We start from the raw sequence: 20,430 nt of genomic DNA, 5'->3' as shown, positions 1-20,430 counted from the left end.
CCAATTTCATCCAAATGGGTTGGTGTCTAAAGTATCATTGTTGAGACAACTGCCAGCCACACTGGGGGCTTCCTTTATTCCCCACTCATTCTATTGTTCTTTCATTTCAGATGTTCTTTCTGAGAAACACTTCCCTACTTCCTGAAATGCATCCTTTAGACATTTACTTAAGAGTGGTCTAACGGTGGTAAGCTCTCTCAGCTTTTCTTGAAAATGTCTTTATTTCATCTTTATTCTAAAAATATAATTTTCCTTTCTTTCTTGTATCACGTTAAAGATTTTACTCCATTTCTTCTGGCTTCCATTGTTGCTCTTGAAAAGCTGTCTGTAAGTCCAATTGTTGATCATTTGTAGATAAATTGTCTTTTCTTTATATTTGTCTTTAAGATATTTACTTTAAACATTGGAATGCTCAGGGCTCAGACCCCTTCTCCTGTCACCCCCTGTGGTGGAGATCTCAGCCAGTCTCATGTCTACAAATAGCACTTACATGATGATGACCCCAAAAGTATATCTCAAATCCAAACCTCTCTAGCTCTAGACTGGCATACCCAATTGTCTACTGAACGGCTTCTCTTAAAATATCTCAAATACGAAATGCCCAAATCTGAGTACATTATTTTCACCCCTTTCCCCAACATGTTTCTTCAGCAGTCTTCCCCATCTCACTAAACGGCAACACTACTTTTCCATGATCTTAGAAAAGAAAGTAATAATTTTCTTTAGACCCCACATTCAGTTCTCCAGAAATTCCATCAGCTCAGCATTCAAAACTTATACAAAATTCAAACACTTCTTGCCACCCATACTGCTCCAAGCTACCATCATGTTTTGCTTGGCTTATTACAATAGCTCCCTAGTTGTTCTCCCTGCTTCTATACTTGACCTCCCTCCAATGCATTTATTCTCAACATAGTAACAAGAATGATGTTGGGGGCACCTGGGTGGCTCAGTGAGTTAAGTGTCTGACTTCAGCTCAGGTCATGATCTCGCAGTCTGTGGTTTGGAGCCCTGCATTGAGCTCTGTGCTGATAGCTCGGAGCCTGGAGCCTGGCTTCAGATTCTGTGTCTCCCTCTCTCTGTCCCTCTCCCACTTGAGCTCTCTCTCTCTCAAAATTAAATAAACATTAAAAGAATTTTAAAAATGATGCCTTTATCCTGTTATCTCTGAGTCAGATAATATCACTTATCTACTTAAAAGCCCCCAGTGGCTTTCCTTTTGTCTCTGAGTAAAAGCCAAAGTCATTTCAATGGTCTGCACAACTCTTAGATGATCTGGCACCCTGCACTTCTCTGACTTTATCTTATTTCTCTTCCCCTTAATCATTTGGATCTAGCCACACTAACTTTCTTGCTATCCATCCAACACACAAAGCATATTTATCCCTCAGGGCCTGTATCTATCCATTCATCTCTCAGATAATAACATGACTCATTTATTCACCTCTTCTGTGCCTTTGCTCAATTTTCAGGCTCTCATGAACACTTTACTTGATAACTGTATTTAAAATTACAACGACTACCCCTCCAGCATTCCCTACCTCTTTTCTCTGTTAAATATTTTACATAGAATTTATCACCTTCAGACATACTGTATATTTTAATTATTTATTTATTTTGTGTCTAACGCTCCCTCCTCAACCACACACACACTAGAATATAAGATCCACGCGGAGGGTTTTGCTTTTCCTTTTTTCTTTTGATTGTTGTGTCCTTAATGCTGTAAAATTATCTGGCACATAGCAAGTGTTCAACTCAATAAGTATTTGTTCAATGAATGAATTAACAGTATTTTGCAGTTTCTCTAAAATGCCCAATTATGGATTTTTAAAACATAATCTTTTTCTGAGTTCTGAATGCAAATATGCATTTTATCAAGATCACCAGATGATCTGTATGAACATTAAAACCTGAGAAGCACTTCTCTAAGATGTATGCCTATGAGTATAACTCATGGGTCAAAGAATATACATACCTCTGCAAAACAATGCAGAATTGCTTTTCAAAGTGATTATGCTGCTTCCTCCAATACAGTGTTAATAAACATTCTAATACTTAGTACCATCAGACCTCTTAATTTTTGTCAAATTAGAAGTAAAATGATATCTGATTACACTTCTAACTTGCCTTTTCATATTAGTGATGAGGTTAAGCACCCTTCATATATATATATCATATATATATGATATATATGATATATATATCACATACATAACATACATGTTTATTCAACACTTATACATAATATATATTAATAAATAATAAATAATATAATGTTAATAATAAAATTAATTAATATGTTAATATAAATATATTTATAATATATATATATATATGTTTATTCAACACTTCTGCCAAATACCCACTTTTCTATTGTGCTCATCTACTAAGTGAGTAGTTATTTCCTTACCAATTTTAGTGCTTTATATATTTGAGACACTAATGCCTTGTTGGTAATACTACAGCTAGCAACTCCTTCCTAGTTACAGTCTATCCCTTCACCTTCTTTGATGAACAGAAGTTCTTAAGTTTTATGTAGTCACATATATCATTCTCTTCTAAAATACTTCATGTTTTTATTTTAGAAATTTAAGATTTAAGAAATTCTTCCCTACCACACAGTGATAAAAGTTTCTCCTATATTTTCTCCTAAAGTTTTAAATCATTATTTTTCATATTTAAGCCATTAAATCACGAGACAAAATTTCATGTATAGTATGAGACAAGAATCCTATTTCCTTTGTAAGCAATCGTCCCAGCACCATTTCTTGAGCAACCGCACCTCTCCCCGGTGATCTGAAATGCCAACTCTGTAATACCAAGTTCCCATATATCATTTAGTTTGTGGTTGGCTCTCTTCATGCCAGTGGTCTTTTTGTTTTACCACACACAAATACTACACTGTCTTAATTATTATATATTTATAAGTCATGATATCTTATAACCCATCTGGTGGTTGTTCTTTATCAGTGTTTTGGTTTTTCTTGGCCCTAACTTGCCATATTCATTTTAGAATCCATTCATCAAGATCCATTAGAAAAAAATCTGTGAGATACCAGTTAAAATTTTATTGATTCGATAGATTAACTTGTGAAAGGTTGATATATTTAAAATGGTGTGTCTTCTTGTCTATAAATGTTTAAAAGCACAGGATATATCTCCATTTATTTAGATCTTTTTAGTAATTTTTTCAATATGAAGGTTTACTATTTTCTCATGGAGGCTTTATGTATCTTTTTGTAATAGACTTTCAGATGGTCTTCATACCTCTGACTCATCTCTGTGTCTTTCCTGTCCATCAATAGCCAGTTACTATAAAGTGAATTTTACCACATTAACCCCAGGCTCAAAAATCTGTGGTAACCACCTATTACCTATGGGATCAAATGCAAACTTCACAGGCTGAGATTTAACTGGCTCTGTTTACCCCGCCATCATCATGTCTTGCTAGGACTCTACTTCACTTGTTTACTTAAGATGGAATTACAGTATAGAATTGGAGTATAGAAGTGAAGAACTCATTTACATAATAGAATCTAAACAGAATTAGAAACAAGCCTTGGTTCCATTACTTACTGACTATGGCTTGGATAGAGTGACTTAGTTCTTTGGGTTTCTCTTCTATAAAACAAGGAAAATATGGATACGGCATAGGATGTGGTAAAAATAAATGAGATAATGCATTTTAGTTATATGGCACTTGTAACTTACTAGATTCATTGCTATTATTGTATTAATGTTATTAGTGACTCCTTAAAAATTAACAGATAATAGCATGTCTTCTCTAAGTGAATAACCATCTCATGCCTACACTGAACTCTCTTTTGCTTATTAAAGTGTCTCTATGCACATTTTTTTCTTTCTGCACATTTTCAAATTTAGAGCAGAATCTGGAAGACGAAATGATCATATCTAGATGGTGTTTCCCCCATACTGGGCTGGTGGTGAAGAGACGAAACTGGAAAGATACAGGCCTAGGTTTTGGAGACCAAGTTAGCTTATGAATAAGCCCTGATATACAGGCAGCCAGCATCCCAAAATCATAATTACAAAGAGGCATGCATGATAAATGCAGATGCAGTCCAAGCTGACTTCAACATGCAAGGGAAGCCAAGAGTAACCCATTGGTCATCAGACCACAGGAGTCACCTGGCAATCATAATGCTAAGAGCCAGGTAAGTGGTTACATTGCGGTTCTAGGGTCAGCCTGACTTAAAAGAGTGCTTTATCTAGTGTTGAAGACTGGTAATGGCCAGGCAGGTTGGCCAAGCTCCCTTCCAAAAAGAACTTCAAAGTAGGGTTCAGAATAGGGCTCCCAAAAAGGAAACCAGGGTAAAAGTTTTTCTTTAAATTGGCAAAAGCTCAGCCATTCATATCTAACATTCCCACCAAGGGTAGATAAAAGATTGCAGCTTCTATGAATGCTAAAGCTTGTTATTCCCTTGCTGGGAATTTGCCTAGGAAAAAAAATTATTAATGAAGTCCCAACACTATTTTCTTTTTAATAATACCTTTAGGCACATAGTAGTGAATTTCACTCTCTATTTTGGTGATATGACATATATGATGTGACATATCATATGAACTTACACTATGTGTGACACGTGATAGTCAGTCTGACAGTAGTGTGCCCCAGGAAATCTGTCCATTTGTAACAGGAATTCCCACCAGAGGCAAAACCTGAATCTTAGGGAAAGAGGACTTGTAAGAACTAATCAAGGCTTTGCAGTTCTGGTCCATATGGGCTTTATGGTGGATCACCAGTCATAGAAGGGACTTCGAGCCACGAGGTAAGAAGGCAAGGCAGAGTAGGATCAAGGAAAAGCTTAAGTCTGCCCTCTGGGCTCACTTAACATGAGGTCAAGTAAACTTATTACTCAAAGGCTATTAAAACATGCAGAGTTCATCTCTGATATAGGAATACACTAGTACAGTGGATATAGGGTCTGGTTAGTGAAGAAGAAACATTCTTCTCCTTAGATAATGGTGTCACTGGGTTTGACATTTAAGATAGATACTATTAATGGAAATGAGTGAAAACCTGTAGAAGAATCATTTGTTCATTTGCTTTTTCTCTGTATTTTTAAAGATGGAGGAGACCGAGCACATAAGGAGGGTCAAAGGAATGATCTGTAGAGGATCCTGAGGAAACCAGAGATGGGGCCAAGGGCATAGAGAAGAGAATGAGCCCTAAACAGAAGGGGAGAAGCCTCATGGTCACAAGGGCTAATTAAGCATCACTTCATAAATCAATCTCACCACTAGGACTCGGGAAGTATAGCAGTTGATCAACAATTGCAGCAGTGTCACACAATGGTGACATAGTATCTTGGGCAGAGATGACAATTTGTCTGGGAGTCAGCAACCTCAACCTGATATAGACTCTTGGTCCTTCGATGGTAACTTAAAACCACAAATGAATGGTGTTGGAGCAACTGGACACGGCAAAAGATACAAAAGAATGGAACAAAACCACTATCTTATACGGTACACAAACTAAAGATTTGAATGTTAAGACCTGAAACCATAAATTTCCTAAAAGAAAACATGGACAGCAATCTCCTTGACATTGGTCTTAGTGATGTGTTTGTGGATCTGACTCCAAAGGCAAGTGAAACAAAAGCAAAAATAAACAGGACTACATCAAACTAAAAAGCTTCTGCATAGCAAAGGAAACCACCGTCAAAACAGAAAGGCAGCCTACTAAATGGGAGAAGATATCTGCAAATCATATATCTGATAAGGGGTTAATATCCAAAATATATAAAGAACTTATGCAACTCAAAAATTAAAAAAAAATAAACAACCCAATTAAAAAATGGGCCGAAGACCTGAATAGAGATTTTCCCAAAGAAGACATAAAGATGGACAACAGGCAAATGAAAAGATGTTCATCTTCACTAATTAGCCAGGAAAATGCAAATCTAAACCATAATGAGATATCACCCCACACCTGTTAGAACAGCTATTGTGAAAAAGGCAAGAAATAACTGAAGAGATTGTAGAGAAGAAGAGAATGCTTGTGCACTGTTGTTGGGAATGTAAATTGGCACAGCCTCTATGGAAAACAGTATTCAGATGCCTCAAAAAAATCCACCATATGACCCAACTATTCCACTTCTGGGTATTTATCCCAACAATACAAAAACACTAATTCCGAAAGGTATACACAGCCCTATGTTTATTGCAGCATTGTTTACAATAGCCAAGATACTGAAGCAACCTACATGACCATCAATAGATGAATGGATAAAGAGGATGTGGTAGATATATGCAATGGAATACTATTCATTCTTTAAAAATAATGAAATTTTGCCATTTGTGACAGACAAATGCTAAGTGAAATAAGTCAATGGAGAAAAAGAAACATCGTATGATTTCACTTATATGTGGAATCTAAACAAACAATACAATACGAAAACAAACTCACAGACACAGAGAACAGATTGATGGTCACCTGACGGGAAGGGGGTTGGGAGGTGGGCAAAATGGGTGAAGGGGGTCAATGATATGGCAATGGATGATAACTAGACTTTTGGTAGTGATCACTTTGTAGCTCACACAGATGTCAAATTATAATGATATACACCCGAAATTTATATAATGTTATATACCAATTTTATCTCAATTAAAAAAAAAACCCACACACTTGACAAACAGAGGAGTTTCATATCATTTTTGCTAAAATATCAGTAAACAGAGTCCAAGTCAATGGCTTAACCCCAACAACTGGGGTTAGGGATTTTCCTCTGTACCTTACTTTGGCCATTTATCTGTAACATGATAAACCTCAAGCAAAAAAAAAAAAAAATTAATGAGTTTTTAAAAATCCCACCGGGTTTTTTTTTTCATAGTTTACCTGACCCTCATAGTATTATTTCAACGACAGCAACTCAGTGGCAATAGCTGGGTGGTGGTTGATAATTTTTCTCTCCTACAAGTTAAGGCCAAAGCACTGTGGTGGGACCCACTGAGAAATTCGCTTCCTGTCAGTGCACAGTTTGCTACAAGCAAGACTTTCTCTGGGCTGCCAGGGCCTGTGGTCTGAACTGTGTGACACTAACATTCAATTACGGTAAAATGTCTATTTAATAACTGACATTTCCAGTAAACTTCTTGTGAGCTCAGTATGCCTTGAGGCTAATTAGAAAAGCTCCAGAGGATACTAAGAAATACTTTGTTGACAAATAATTTACACTCCTTCTCTGATTTATTCTGACCAAAAATATTAAGGATTCTCCTTGTAGATGCTTCAGACATAGCTGGGATAGATGTAGTGAAATGTTTTTGTGTGTTCAAAGCCTGGGAGTTAAGGAGCCTAGCACTATTTTGGGGGGCAGAAAATATTTTCAGCTCCTGAGTCCAGGTCCAGAGAAGCACATGAAGTCCTTCCAGGTCTTTCATGGTCTGGTGACAAATACACATCCTCCCCTGCTTGTACACACTTTAGTCAAACCACAGCAGTCCCTACAAACACTCTGACCTCCAGTGGCCAGCACAGCTCAAAAGAAAACAGACTTTGAGGCGTTCTCCAGTTAAGGTAATCAATGGGATTTGCGTATTCAGGAACTAAGGTTAGGTTTTTCACAAACTTTTCAGCTTCTAGATAGAAGTATTTATCTAGTTAACAAAATAATTAGAAATGCCTATCTTGTAAACTCTTGCGTTTTCTTAGATAGGAAGTTTGAATCATTTTTCTTTTCTTTTAAGCATCTTAAGGAGTTTCTTCAGGTTTGGTGGAGTTTTAAGTCAGGGCATAAAGATTAAATCAGAACTGGCTACAGGAACGCATGGACCTTAATTTCAAGAAATCAAGTGTCAAGCTGGAAGGCTGGGTTGGGGAAAGTCAACACAGGCTCATACATTTTTCTATTCTTCTCCAGAGATATAGAGCTAGTAACTTTAAATGAAAATGTGCACTAGATGCGTAAAACTCTCCGGGTAAATCTGTGGAGTTTAAATATTATTTTTGCCTGATAGGTTGGGAACAGCATATTATATTATGTATCACTTCACAGTTCACTATCAAATATATTATATCATTTGATGCCCAAACATCCCGGTTAGGTAAGCAAGGTACATATTTCCAAATGCATTCACAGACTGGTGTGGGGGTAGGGAGAAAATTTTGGAGAGTTTAGTGGCCAGACCAAGGTTTCAGTTGGAAACTAAGGATTAAGGAGTACATTATAAGATTCAGTCTCTTCTGATTCTTCCAAAGATGAGAGATGCAGTCTTAGGGAATTTAATATGTAATTTACGAAAACTTGAAATGTCTTATCAAGAAGAATCTCCAAATCTAACTTCTTAAAAGGACATGTTAAACTGGCTTCTGTTCTACATGGGTACCGTATGCTCTGATAGGGCTCAGCCCCTACACTATACTGAACTTGTTCTCAACAAAATTTGTGATGACCTTCTTGTTGCCCGATTCAATGAATAACCTGACTTTACTCATAATTTTCTGTCTTGACCTTACCTGAACTCATGGTGGCATCTGTCATTCACTCATTTGCAAGATTCCCTTCTTTGACTTTTTTCCTGGCACCACTGTCTCTGTGTTTTCCTAGGATAGGCAGCCTAGAGCAACTGAAAAATCACTGGACTTGGAATGTCAAGGACAATTGGGTTACAATTCCAGCTCTGCCACTTACCAGCTTTGGGTCTTTGGAAAATTAACCTTAACAAGCCTCAACAGAAATCATTAGTATTACCACCATTACAGGGCAGTTTGGAGATCAGAGGTAGCATACGAAAGCAGGTCGTGCCCAGCCCATTAGTGGGTGGAGGCACCTCCTTGGCTTGTTTTGGTTGAAGCTCTTTCAGTGACCACCCAGATATCAGTAATATCAGGAATCTGATATATTTCAAATCTGCTCTTTTCACTCTGTATACCAGTGGTGTCCAACGGGACTTTCTCTGATGATGAAAATGTTCTATAATCTGTGCTCATCTAATATAGTAGCCACAAGCCACATGTAGTCTTTGAAAACTTGAAGTGTGGCCAGTACAACTGAGAAGCTGAAATTTGTATTTTACTTAATTTGAATTAATTCAAGGTTAAATTTAAATATCACACGTGGCTGTGGCTCCTGTATCGGACAACGTAGTTGTATACTTTCCCTCGGTGGCTCCATACCACTCCGTGACTTCGGCCACTACCCATACACAAAAGATTCCCAGCTTTAGATTCCAGCCTTGATTTTCACCTGCCTGTTAGCCATGACTGGGCATCTCACAGACACTCGTAGCGTTCATCATGTTCACAACAGAATTCATCATATTTTCCTTCAAAGTTGCTCTTCCCCTTAGGTCCTATATTCCAATCAATAGCACCACAGTCCAGCGTCCAGCTCGGTCCAGTTAAGTGTCCTGGTCATGAACCAGGAGTTACTATACATAGTCCCTTTCTCCACCCAAACTCTATGCCTATCAGCCTACAATCATTTGTACGTGTTACATACCCTTCTCTCTCCAACTATGCTGTCATAGGCTTAATGCAAGCCCTCATTACTTCTGACTGAGATTTTATGATGGAGTTCTAACTTGTTGACCTACTTCAAGTCACATGATCAGCTTCCACATGGCTGTGAGGGTATGCATTCACCCACTGGATCCTGTCTGGAATTTACTCAAAATCTTCCAGTGATTCCTCAGAGATTCAAGAGGGTCTGACCCCTATGTAGTTCTCCAAGCCCATGTCCCATTACACATCCCAGAAGAAGAAGAGACAGAAAGAAGCAGAAAACTTATTCAAAGAAATAATGGCTAAAAATTGGGAACATATGGCTTTATAGGTAAATTCTATCCTAGTTTTAAGGTAAACGTGACTAGAATATTATTTCAACTGTTCCAGAGCATAGAAAAGGAAGAAAACCTTCTAAATTATTTCTGTAAAATCAGCAAAGTGAAACCAAATCTAACAAAAATGCTGCAGACAAAAAAAAAAATTACTGGAGGCAATATCACTTATGGTTGTTATGCAGAGAAAAAATCCAAAGTAGTGAATACTGGAAAATATCCAGCAGCATATCAAAAGAGTAATATATCACAAAAAGTGATTATCTTTATTATAATAATAACCCTAAAGTTCTAAACATCTGTGGATCTAGGAAAGAATGGTTCTACTCCACAACTCCACATACTCATCATGAGTGCACACTGATGGTGGGATCAAACTGATCACTCGACTGTGGTCCAATTCGATGACAGAAGAAGTAGCTGCATCGTCATTGTGTCTATTCTTGGGCTAATATTGTTAACAAAACTTTTGGATGGAAGGCCCTGTGGTGGAGTGACTAAGACCACTGCTCAGGATTCAGAGACTGACTGGGGTCAAAACCTGGCTCCACTGCCATGGTCTGTGCAACCTCCGGCTTTTATGTCCCTAACATACTGTCCACCTAAACTCCTTTCTCCCTTCCATGACAATTATAGTTTTGGCAACTTTTCCTCATCTACTATCCACATACAATTGATGATTAAAATGTTAAGAGCTGCTATGTTAGCTCGGAACTTTATTTTTCTGGATTGAGAAAAGAAAGAGTATAGTATTTTTTTTTTAATTCAAGTTAGTTAACATACAGTGTAGTCTTGGCTTCAGGAGTAGAATTCAGTGATTCATCCCTTACATATGACACCCAGTGTTCATCCTGAAAAGTGCTCTCCTTAATGCCCATCGCCCATTGAACCCATCCGCCCCCACTTCCCCTCCAGCAACCCTCGATTTGTTCTCTGTATTTAAGAGTCTCTTACGGTTTGCCTCCCTCTGTGTTTTTATCTTATTTATCTTCTCTTTCCCTATGATCATCTATTGTGTTTCTCAAGTATAGATATTTTTAACAGAATGAGAGGAAGCAATTAACTCATGAACGCTTCTTCTTACCCCCCACTTCCATCTTCCTTATTTCTTTTTGGTTCTGTCTCCACCTCTCTTACCTGCTTCTCTGTCTCTGTCTTTCTCTTCTTCTCTGTTATTCTCTTACACAAACACACACATTATAATAGGTCATATAAATGTGTCCTTTTTCAAGGTGACCTGTGGAATAAAATTATTTCTAGAGAGGAATCAAACCATATTTAATGCCTAGACTCAACAGGATCTAGTACCGGTAGAAACTCAGTATACATCTGAGGCTATCCTCTCTCCATCAACCCATAGTTTGTTCTCTATCATTAAAAGTCTCTTGTGGTTTGTTTCCCTCTCTTCTCTTTTTCCCACCCTTTCTACATGTTCATCTGTTTTGTTTCTTAAACTCCACATATGAGTGGAATCATATGGTATTTGTCTTTCCCTGATTGATTTATTTCACTTAGCCTAATACATTCTAGTTCCATCCACGTCATTGCAAATGGTAAGATTTCATTCTTTATTATGGGTAGGTAATATTCCATTGTATACATATACCACATCTTCTTTACCCATTCATCAGTTGATGGACATTTGGGGTCTCTCTATAGTTTGGCTATTGTTGATAATGCTGCTGTAAACATTGGGGTGCATGTACCCCCCAAATCTGTATTTTTGTATCCTATGGGTAAATATCTAATAGTCCAATTGCTGCATCATAAGGTAGTTCTATTTTTAGTTTCTTAAGGAACATCCATACTGTTCTCCAGAATAGCTGCAGCAATATGCATTCCCACCAACAGTGCAAGAGGGTTCCTCTTTCTTCTCATCCTTGCCAACACCTGTTGTTTCCTGTGTTGTTAATTTTAGCCATTCTGACAGGCGTGAGGTGGTATTCCATTGTGGTTTTGATTTCTATTTTAGGGTTTTATTCTTGAACTTCTCTTCCTAATCAATGTATTCTCCATGGATGATCTCTTTCTTATGGCATTTCCAGGTCTGAATTTCCAATGGTCTCTGGCCTCACCACCATAATGTTCCAAGAGCTACTCAAACAACATGATCCAAACTGAGTTAATTGTCCCCTAGACCAATTTCTCATGCATTCTATGTGGTTTAATTATATCACAATCACCTAACTAAAGTAAAAAATTTGAGTCAACATTGATGTTCTACCTTTCCTTTACTCCTTAGTCGTTACTAGTCATGAAATCTTTGTTAGTCCCAATTCCTAGCCATCTTTGAAATGTGTATGTCCGCCTTCTCTCCTCATAGATACATCTTGCTTCAAGACTTGATCTGGACAACTGCAATAGCCCATAATTTATTTTCCTGAACTTTTGTGTCATACTTCTTAAGTCAACTCTGCATGCGATCTGGAGTGATACTTCTAACATATAAATCTTATCATGTGTAGTAGGTTGAATAATGGTGTCCCCAAAGTTGTCCACATTCTAGTCCCTAATGCCTGTAAATATTACTTTATAAGGAAAGAGACTTTGCAGATGTGATTGCATTAAAGATCTTGAGATGGGGAGATTATCCTGTATTATCTTCAAGCACACAATATAATCACAAAGGTCCCAGTAAGAAGGAGATAAAAAGGGTCCAAGGAGATGTAATAGAAGCAAGAGGTTAGAGTGATGTGAATGAATAAGTGTTCATGAACCAAGGAATGCAGGTGGATTTTAGAAGCTGAAAAGGGCAAGAAAACAGATTCTTCCCTAGAACCTCCAGAAGAAATACAGCGCTATGGGCACCTTGATTTTAGCCTAGTGAGACTGATTTTGGACTTCTGACCTCCATAACTGTTAGGTTAAAAAATTTGTTTTGTCTTAAGCCATTAAAAATATCAGAGTTTTTAGGAGTGCCTCACTGGCTCAGTCAGTAGGATGTGCAACTCTTGGTTTGGGGTGTAAGTTTGAGCCCCACATTGGGTGTAGAGATTACTTAAAAATAAAATCTTTAAAAAAAGAATATCAAAAATTTTTATAGCAGCCTTAAGAAATTAATACATTCATGCAACCATTTTTTTTTTTTTTTTTTTTTGGAAATCAATGGATTCTCATTTCCTCCAGGATAAATTCCAGACTTATTAAACTGCATTCAAGAACCCTCATAATCTAACCACAGAGACATTTCTTTTTTTCTGTTTCTGCCCTTTAGGAAACCTCTACTGACAGGAACCAAATTTCCTTTCAAAAGGTGAGCTATATGGTCTGACAAAGAATTATGTGCAACTTCTATGTGTGAAAATTTGGGAAGAGATATAATTTAGACATCAAAATGTTAAGGTTCGGTGGATATGAACAATGAGACAGAATACTTCAATAGCCAAGATGTACTCACTACAATCACATGAGGAAAAAGAAAATATTTTTCGATTCTCTCAGTAAATTTATTGTAACAATTCTTGGACTCCTACATGTTGTCCCTTTTAACTGGATGTTTTGTCCTTTTTGCCTGGTTAACTCCTTCCTACTTATTGTTCAAGACTCAGCTTGATCATCATCTCTGCTGTGAATGGATCTTCATTAACATCCCCTGGTACAGTCATTCATTTTCTCTGTGCTCCTAATTGTGCATTTAATATGAGATTTTACCATATCCTTCTGAATGCTAATAATGTAATGATCTATTTATGAATCACCCTTCCCATTAGACTACTTGCTTCTATGATAGTATCCCAACATGGCCCTCATGAACCTCAAATTTTGATGTTCCCGTCTTTGTTTAGTTTTCCCACACTGCAAGCCTTGATTGGCATATGTCAGTGATATGCTGTAGCCAGCTTGCATGAACTTTCAAGAGTTAATTGAACTCATCTCTTCCCAGTTCTGTGTTCACTGATGTTACCCTGGCTGATTTCAAGGAAATTATTTACACCAGGATAATTAGCAAATGTTACAAATTAGTGGAAGGTTTTTTTTTGTTTGTTTAGAGAGTCAATTTCCTAATATACCGCTGCTTTTGATTCACAGTAACAAACAGAATGCAGTGGAAAAGATTGTGTGTCAATGCTGGACTTAGCTTCTAAGACCAGCAGCTTCTATGTCCTCCCCTTGAATGCTGATTTTTGCCACCTTATAGAAAGATCAGTTACCTGCTAGACACTGAACAGTTCCTTGTGAAGAGGAAGAAGGCTTGAGATTATATGGAAAAGGAGAAAGGCCCATTCATCCCAGCATCCCAAGTAAGCCTCCAGATGACTCTAGTCACAGCCCCCATTTCACTATAATCACATAAGACACATCAACAAAGACCAGGAGAAGAACCACCAGGTCACCTATAGAATTACGAAAAATGATAAATAGTTGCTATTGCTTTAAGCCATCAAGTTTGGGAATTGGTAGTTAAAACCATTATTAACTTAACTTAAACAGTTTTCCATGTCAAGATCATATTTCATTCACCTGTGTATCCATAGTACCTGAACAAGTACCCAATGAGTACATGCTGGGTAGAGAGTGGATATTGTCTCCTTGTTTTTCCTCAGTACTTCCTTAAAGCAGTACCTACCCATCCATTTCACTATGATGAAGAGTTATACCCCTTCATAATAATATAACACTGCATGAAAATAATTAAAGAAAGAAAACAAGTCGCCAACAAAGATGAATCCTTATTGGACAAACACAATGACCCCTTTCAATATTCCATTAAAATTGACTAACAACATGTCTACCTTCTCCTCCCCTGATAAGTATCAAAGGTCTCTACTCTCCTACTTTCTTAAAGGCTTTCCTCCCACGATGACATCAAGACGAGATTCCTGAAAGGAGGAAATGTCTGAGATATCTGAGATACGTAAAAAGAAAACCTGTGATTTTGATATCAGGTGTGGTAGTAATCTAGTTTCTACTTTTGATTATGCAGTGAGTGGCAAATGACAGAATCTTATTTTGAACTGTGAACTTGTTATCTTTTTCTTTCCCAAGAAAAACTGTTTCTCTTTTATCTATTTATTATTTGGTTATTTCCAAACCAACTCCTTCTTTTCTTTGTTCTAGTCTCTTGTTTTTCATGCCTATATATGTTTTTTCTTTTACATGCTGCTATGCTCCCTAGCCGTGTAAATTATCTACTATAGTCATTTTGCAAAATGCATTACACATATCCCATTAACCATTTTACCAACCCCATGACCTATGCATTATTATTTTCAATATATAGATAAGACATTCTAGGCTCACAGGAATAAGTAACTAGTTCAAATCTCAGCCAACAGTAGAGCCAGATATATAGCCGATTCCAAATGTACTCAGATCTACACAACTCTAAAACACAAGAAGTGGGAGATTGGTGGTGGGGGGGCACGCCTGGGTGGCTCAGTCAGTTAAGCAAGCGTCCAACTCTTGACTTCAGTTCAGGTCATGATATCACAGTTCGTAGGTTCGAGCCCTACATCAAGCTCTGTGGTGACGGCACGGAGCCTGCTTGAGATTCTCCCTCTCTATCTACCTCTCCGCCACTCTCACTCTCTCTCGATACATATATCTCGAAATAAGTAAATAAACTAAAGAAAAAAGAAATGAGAGATTGGGGAAGGGGTTAAATATAGTTAATCCATACCTTTAAAAAAAGAAGGAAATCGAAGAAAACAAGCAGATGTACGTTTTGCCTGAAGAAACACAGAAACTTGTTAAACACTGCACAGAGAGACTTACCCAAGAAAAACGTTTCCATCTCCACTTCCACTCTGGTGGTATAGAAGGAAACTATTTTTCTCTTTTTCTTAGAACCCTTACTCTGCAGGATCAAAATGAACAAACAGTGACCACATAAGTGAGAAAGTAAAATAAGATGTGCTTATCACTGCACTCTTGTGATTAACATAAAACTCTACCACAGCCGTTCCTTAGAAGCTACCTCATGGGATCAGACAGACAGGCAAGCCCATCTCTAAACTGTGCATCTGGACACCCACAGTGGGGAACATACCGGTGAGTTCCTTTGTACCCAACCTTAACAGCCACTTCACTACAGCCGCAGGAAACTGCTGAGACTTTTTGTCAAACTCACCGCAGTGGACTCCACAGAGGTGGCAGAGACCTTGTCTAGAGTCGTGGGCGTCCAAGTCATACAGGTGGTCTCGACAACGTGATGAAGAGGCAGGGATCAGAACTCTTTGGTGAGTTCCATAACCACCAGATGCTGCAACACAAGAAATGGGCCCAAGAAAGTTTCAGGAGGGTACAACTTTGTCTTTGCAATTAATACTTAAATGGGCATTAAATGTTATGGCAAAGTCAATATACTAAATTACATAAAATTATAAAGGACTTACGAATAATAAGGTCGTCAGTACTTGAATACTTATTATATGTCAGGACCTTCACACACTTCGTCTCATTCCATCATCGCAACCCTTCAGTGCAGCTGGTATTAATATATAACCTTTTCACACTAGGTAACCAGGCTCTGAGATGTTTAGTGTCTTTCCTAACCACTAATTGGTTAAGTGGGAGAGTCAGGACAGGAACTCTGATCGTTTGGTTGAAGAGGCAGAATGATATGGTGGTTTAGAAAGCAGAATTCTGGACCCAGACTGCTACCTAAGAATCCCAGCTCTACCACACACTAGCTGTACGACCTTGGTTAAGTCACCGTGCCTCAGTTTCCTCATCTGTAAAATGGGGGATCATGATAGCATCTACCCCATGATACTATCATTTTGTTGTCATTGTTAGGATTGGATTAATTAATATAGACAAATGCATAAATATGTGTTATGTATATATAATACACATAGTAAACACAGAGCCTGACATGTACACTATATAAGCATTACCAATTATTATTGATCCCAAATCCACTAATATATTTCTACCACCACTCCCTCTCGTGTGTGTGTGTGTGTGTGTGTGTGTGTAGGGGTTCTAAAATCTGGAATGGAGGTGGAAGGTAGGACTGAGAGGAGAGGACTGGAGATGGCAGCAGAGAGCTACTAGTAGGTCTCTGTTTAAGCTCTGCCCCAATCGCTGACTAAGAGAAGCTTGGTGCAGTTCTTTGAAGGCGAGAGAGTAAGGAAACCCTAAGGTCTGTAACCCTGTTTTGAGACTAAATCAGTACAGCATCTTCACCCAACCAGGAAATGGAGATTCCACCTTGGATGAGGTAGCTCTCTCCTGAGGCTGCTCAGTCCATTCACAGTTGATCGAAATGAAATCTCCAGAAGTTCTGAAGAATCTTTTTACAACTCAGGTCACAAAGTCAATTTTCTGACCTCTCAAGCTCATTATCCGTGCTCTATCTTGAACCCTCTACTCACTTATATTTACAGAAATCTCTGTCTATATTGTTGATTATTTTAGGTTATATACCCAAAAGTATAATTAAGAAAAAGGATTTAACATTTTAAGCCCATCATGCATACTGCCAAATTACTTTCAGAAAAGTTACACCAAATCACACTGGTTCGGCCACTCCTGCCCACCACTTAGCATCATGATGATTCAAAAATGAGAAATCTTTGCTAGTGTTAAAGGAGAAAATACCATATGGTATTTTAACTTGCATTTCTTTTATTAGTACTAAGGTCAATTTTTTCTATTTGGAAACTAGTTTATCATTTATTTTAACTGTATTTTTTATGTCTTTAGTTAGCTTTTATGTTGGGAGATTCTGCTTCATTTAATGATTTATGCAAAATCTTTTTATGGTAACATTATTTCTTGGTTAGTTTGGTGGAAAATGCTTTCCCAGTAAGTTATTTGCATATTAATTTATTTACTTTTTAGATTAAAATTTTTTTTTATTTTAGGGAGAGAGAGAGCATGCAAGTAGGGGAAAGGGGCAGAGGGAGAGAGAGAGAGAGAGAGAGTCTTAAGCAGGTTCCACACTCAGTGCAGAGCCCAACTCAATCCCATGGCCCTGGAGTCATGACCTGAGCCAAAATCAAGAGTCAGATGCTCAACTGACTGAGCCACCCGGGTGTCCCCCTTTTTAAGTTTTTTTAACAGAAGTTTGGAGTCCTTCTCATAAGAATTCAGAAATTTAAAAAAAAATAGAATTCAGCTATTACTTTATACCTTCTTATATCAAACTGAGGTATTTAAGAAACATGCCACTCTTATTTTCTTTCGGTCAAAATATATTATTTCTTTTTATTTTTCTCTTAAATTTTTGTAATGTTTGTTTATTTTTGAGAAAGAGAGACACACACAGAATCTGAAGCAGGCTCCAGGCTCTGAGCTGTCAGCACAGAGCCCGATACAGGGCTCCAAGCCTCGAACCCCTGAGAGGGTGACCTGAGCTGAAGTCGGACACTTAACTGACTGAGCCACCCAGGCACCCTGAAAATATATATTTCTTAAAACAATACACAGAAATGGAAGTTTTACCAGAATACAAGCTCTTCAAAAAAAAGAGATCTGACCTATCCATTCACCACTGTGTTCCCAGCACTTGTAACTGGTCTTAGCACATGGTAGGTGTTCTATCTGTTGAACAAATAAGTGCATTGCTATCTTGCAATTTGCGTGAAAGCAGCAAATCAAACTCCCAAAGACTTTGCAAAAATAAAACAATTATTGCTGGCATACAAGGTCTGCAGTGACAATGCCCGGATTTCTGGCTGAAGCACGTTTCATTGTTAGAATATTAGAATGTATAAACTTGGAGCTTTTGTTTTCTCTGTATTTCTAATGTTTTTACCACATAAATGAAAACTCTGCATATCACCTAAGACCTGCCTTACGAAAATATTCTAAAAAAATACCTCCTCTTCCTCTTGATCTCCACTGTCACCACTCGACACTAAGCCAGAATCATCCTAACCTGGACTCTTGCAATCACCTCTCAGTTAGTTCCTTACTTCCTTTTTTGACGTCTTCTCATATCTTTCCCTATACACCTTGGAACATGAGCATCTGAAATCATCAGTCTTATCATATTGCCGCCCACTGTTTTGAGGATAAAATTTAAAATCCAAAGCTCCACATGATTTGGTGCAGCCCCATTCCAGGAAGTCTGACCCCACCTGCCCTTGCTGTGCTCAACCACACTGCTGCATTTTAGTTTCCTAAACAGGTCTGAGTCACTCCACCTGGGCCTCCCCACTGTCTGCTGCCTCTACCCAGATGGTTCTTGCACACCCGCTGCCCGGCCAACTCCCAGTCATCTTGTCACTTTGTGAGCATCACCTTCTCCGTGACCTACCATGCTCCCAGGCTGCAGTGGGTCTTACACTCTACCCATACATATGCTACACTGTACTTGGGCAGCGTTCTTCACAGTCCATAATTGTGTATTTGCTTATGTAATTCTTTGCTTTACTTCCCTCTCCCCAACTAGGTAGTAAGTTGGTGGACACAGGGTTTGGTGTGTGTTGCTCATCATGATATCTCTAGCACCTGCCACAGAGCCTGGCACCTATGCGGCACTCAACAAATACAAGCTGAGTAAATGAATGAATGAAGAAGAACACCTCAAAACCATCCTTTGCCTGGGAAGCCTTCCTCACTGATGCCCAGGCCACAGGATACTTCCCTTTTTGGTTATCCAGTGGCATTCTTGTTTATTTTATGTTGTCCCAAATGACTTCTTAATGTGGTGATAATGTTTCTTGTTTCTATTTTCCTAAGTCTGCTTGTTTTCTCAGCTACAGTGTTTCCCCACCCCCCACCCCCCACCCCGCCCTATAGACACACTGGCCTCAGAGCTGGTTCTCAGACACTCTTGGCTCACCCCTACTCAGAGACCTTGCATTTGCTGTTCTCATTTGGAACACTACTCCCCCAGATATTTGAATGATTCTTGCCCAGTGCATTCAGCCTCAAAGGTCATCTCCTCAGGTAGACTCCCTCCTCTCCAGTAACCATTGCCACCTGACTGTTCCTCCCGGCTCTCATCGCTACTTCCCATTACAGCACACACTTATACACTTGTTTATTATCTGGTTTCCTCATCAGGACACAGGCCCATGAGGACACCAGAATTTGTATGTTTGGTTCCTACTGTATACCTGGCATACAGTACTTATTATATACCTGGCATATAAATATTTATTAATGTCTGAATACCAGCTCCAATGAGAATCCAAAACTTCCACTCACATCAAAATGAGCATAAGTAGATTTCAGCTGACTTCAGGAGCTAACCCAGCCTTCACTTCAGGGTCCTATCTCAGGGAAAGGAGTAGGCATTTCTCAACTGATAGATTGCTTCTTATGCAAAGAGGCAACTAAAGGAGAGGAGAAAGTTGATGAAAAAGAAGGTGGAGAATAGTAGAGGGGAAATCAAGTCAACTGAATGGAGTCAAAGGGGGAAATATTGGAATTGTAAGGATTTGAAATCTTTTCAGCAGCTACATGACAATCAGAAAGTCAAAACTTGAGTTGATCTTCCATTGATAAATGTGGCTCTGAATGAAATGCAACTTCTCTGCTCTGGCAAATCAGCTCAGTGCTCTTGCATTTTATGAGATATGTCATGTAAAGATAGTAAGTAGAGGGAGCGCAAAAAAAAAGAAAGAATAAAATGAGAGCAAGAATTCAGATCATAATAAAAAAGGAGTTAGATGCTGATACGGGCAAAAACATTTATAAAATTCTCACAATAAAAATGAGAGAATATTTCCT

Source organism: Panthera pardus, unplaced genomic scaffold (genome assembly GCF_024362965.1).
Source record: "Panthera pardus isolate Hobbes unplaced genomic scaffold, ASM2436296v1 HiC_scaffold_6, whole genome shotgun sequence".
Classification (NCBI taxonomy): domain Eukaryota; kingdom Metazoa; phylum Chordata; class Mammalia; order Carnivora; family Felidae; genus Panthera; species Panthera pardus.
The sequence above is the reverse complement of the archived record's forward strand: the minus strand, read 5'-3'. Positions refer to the sequence as shown.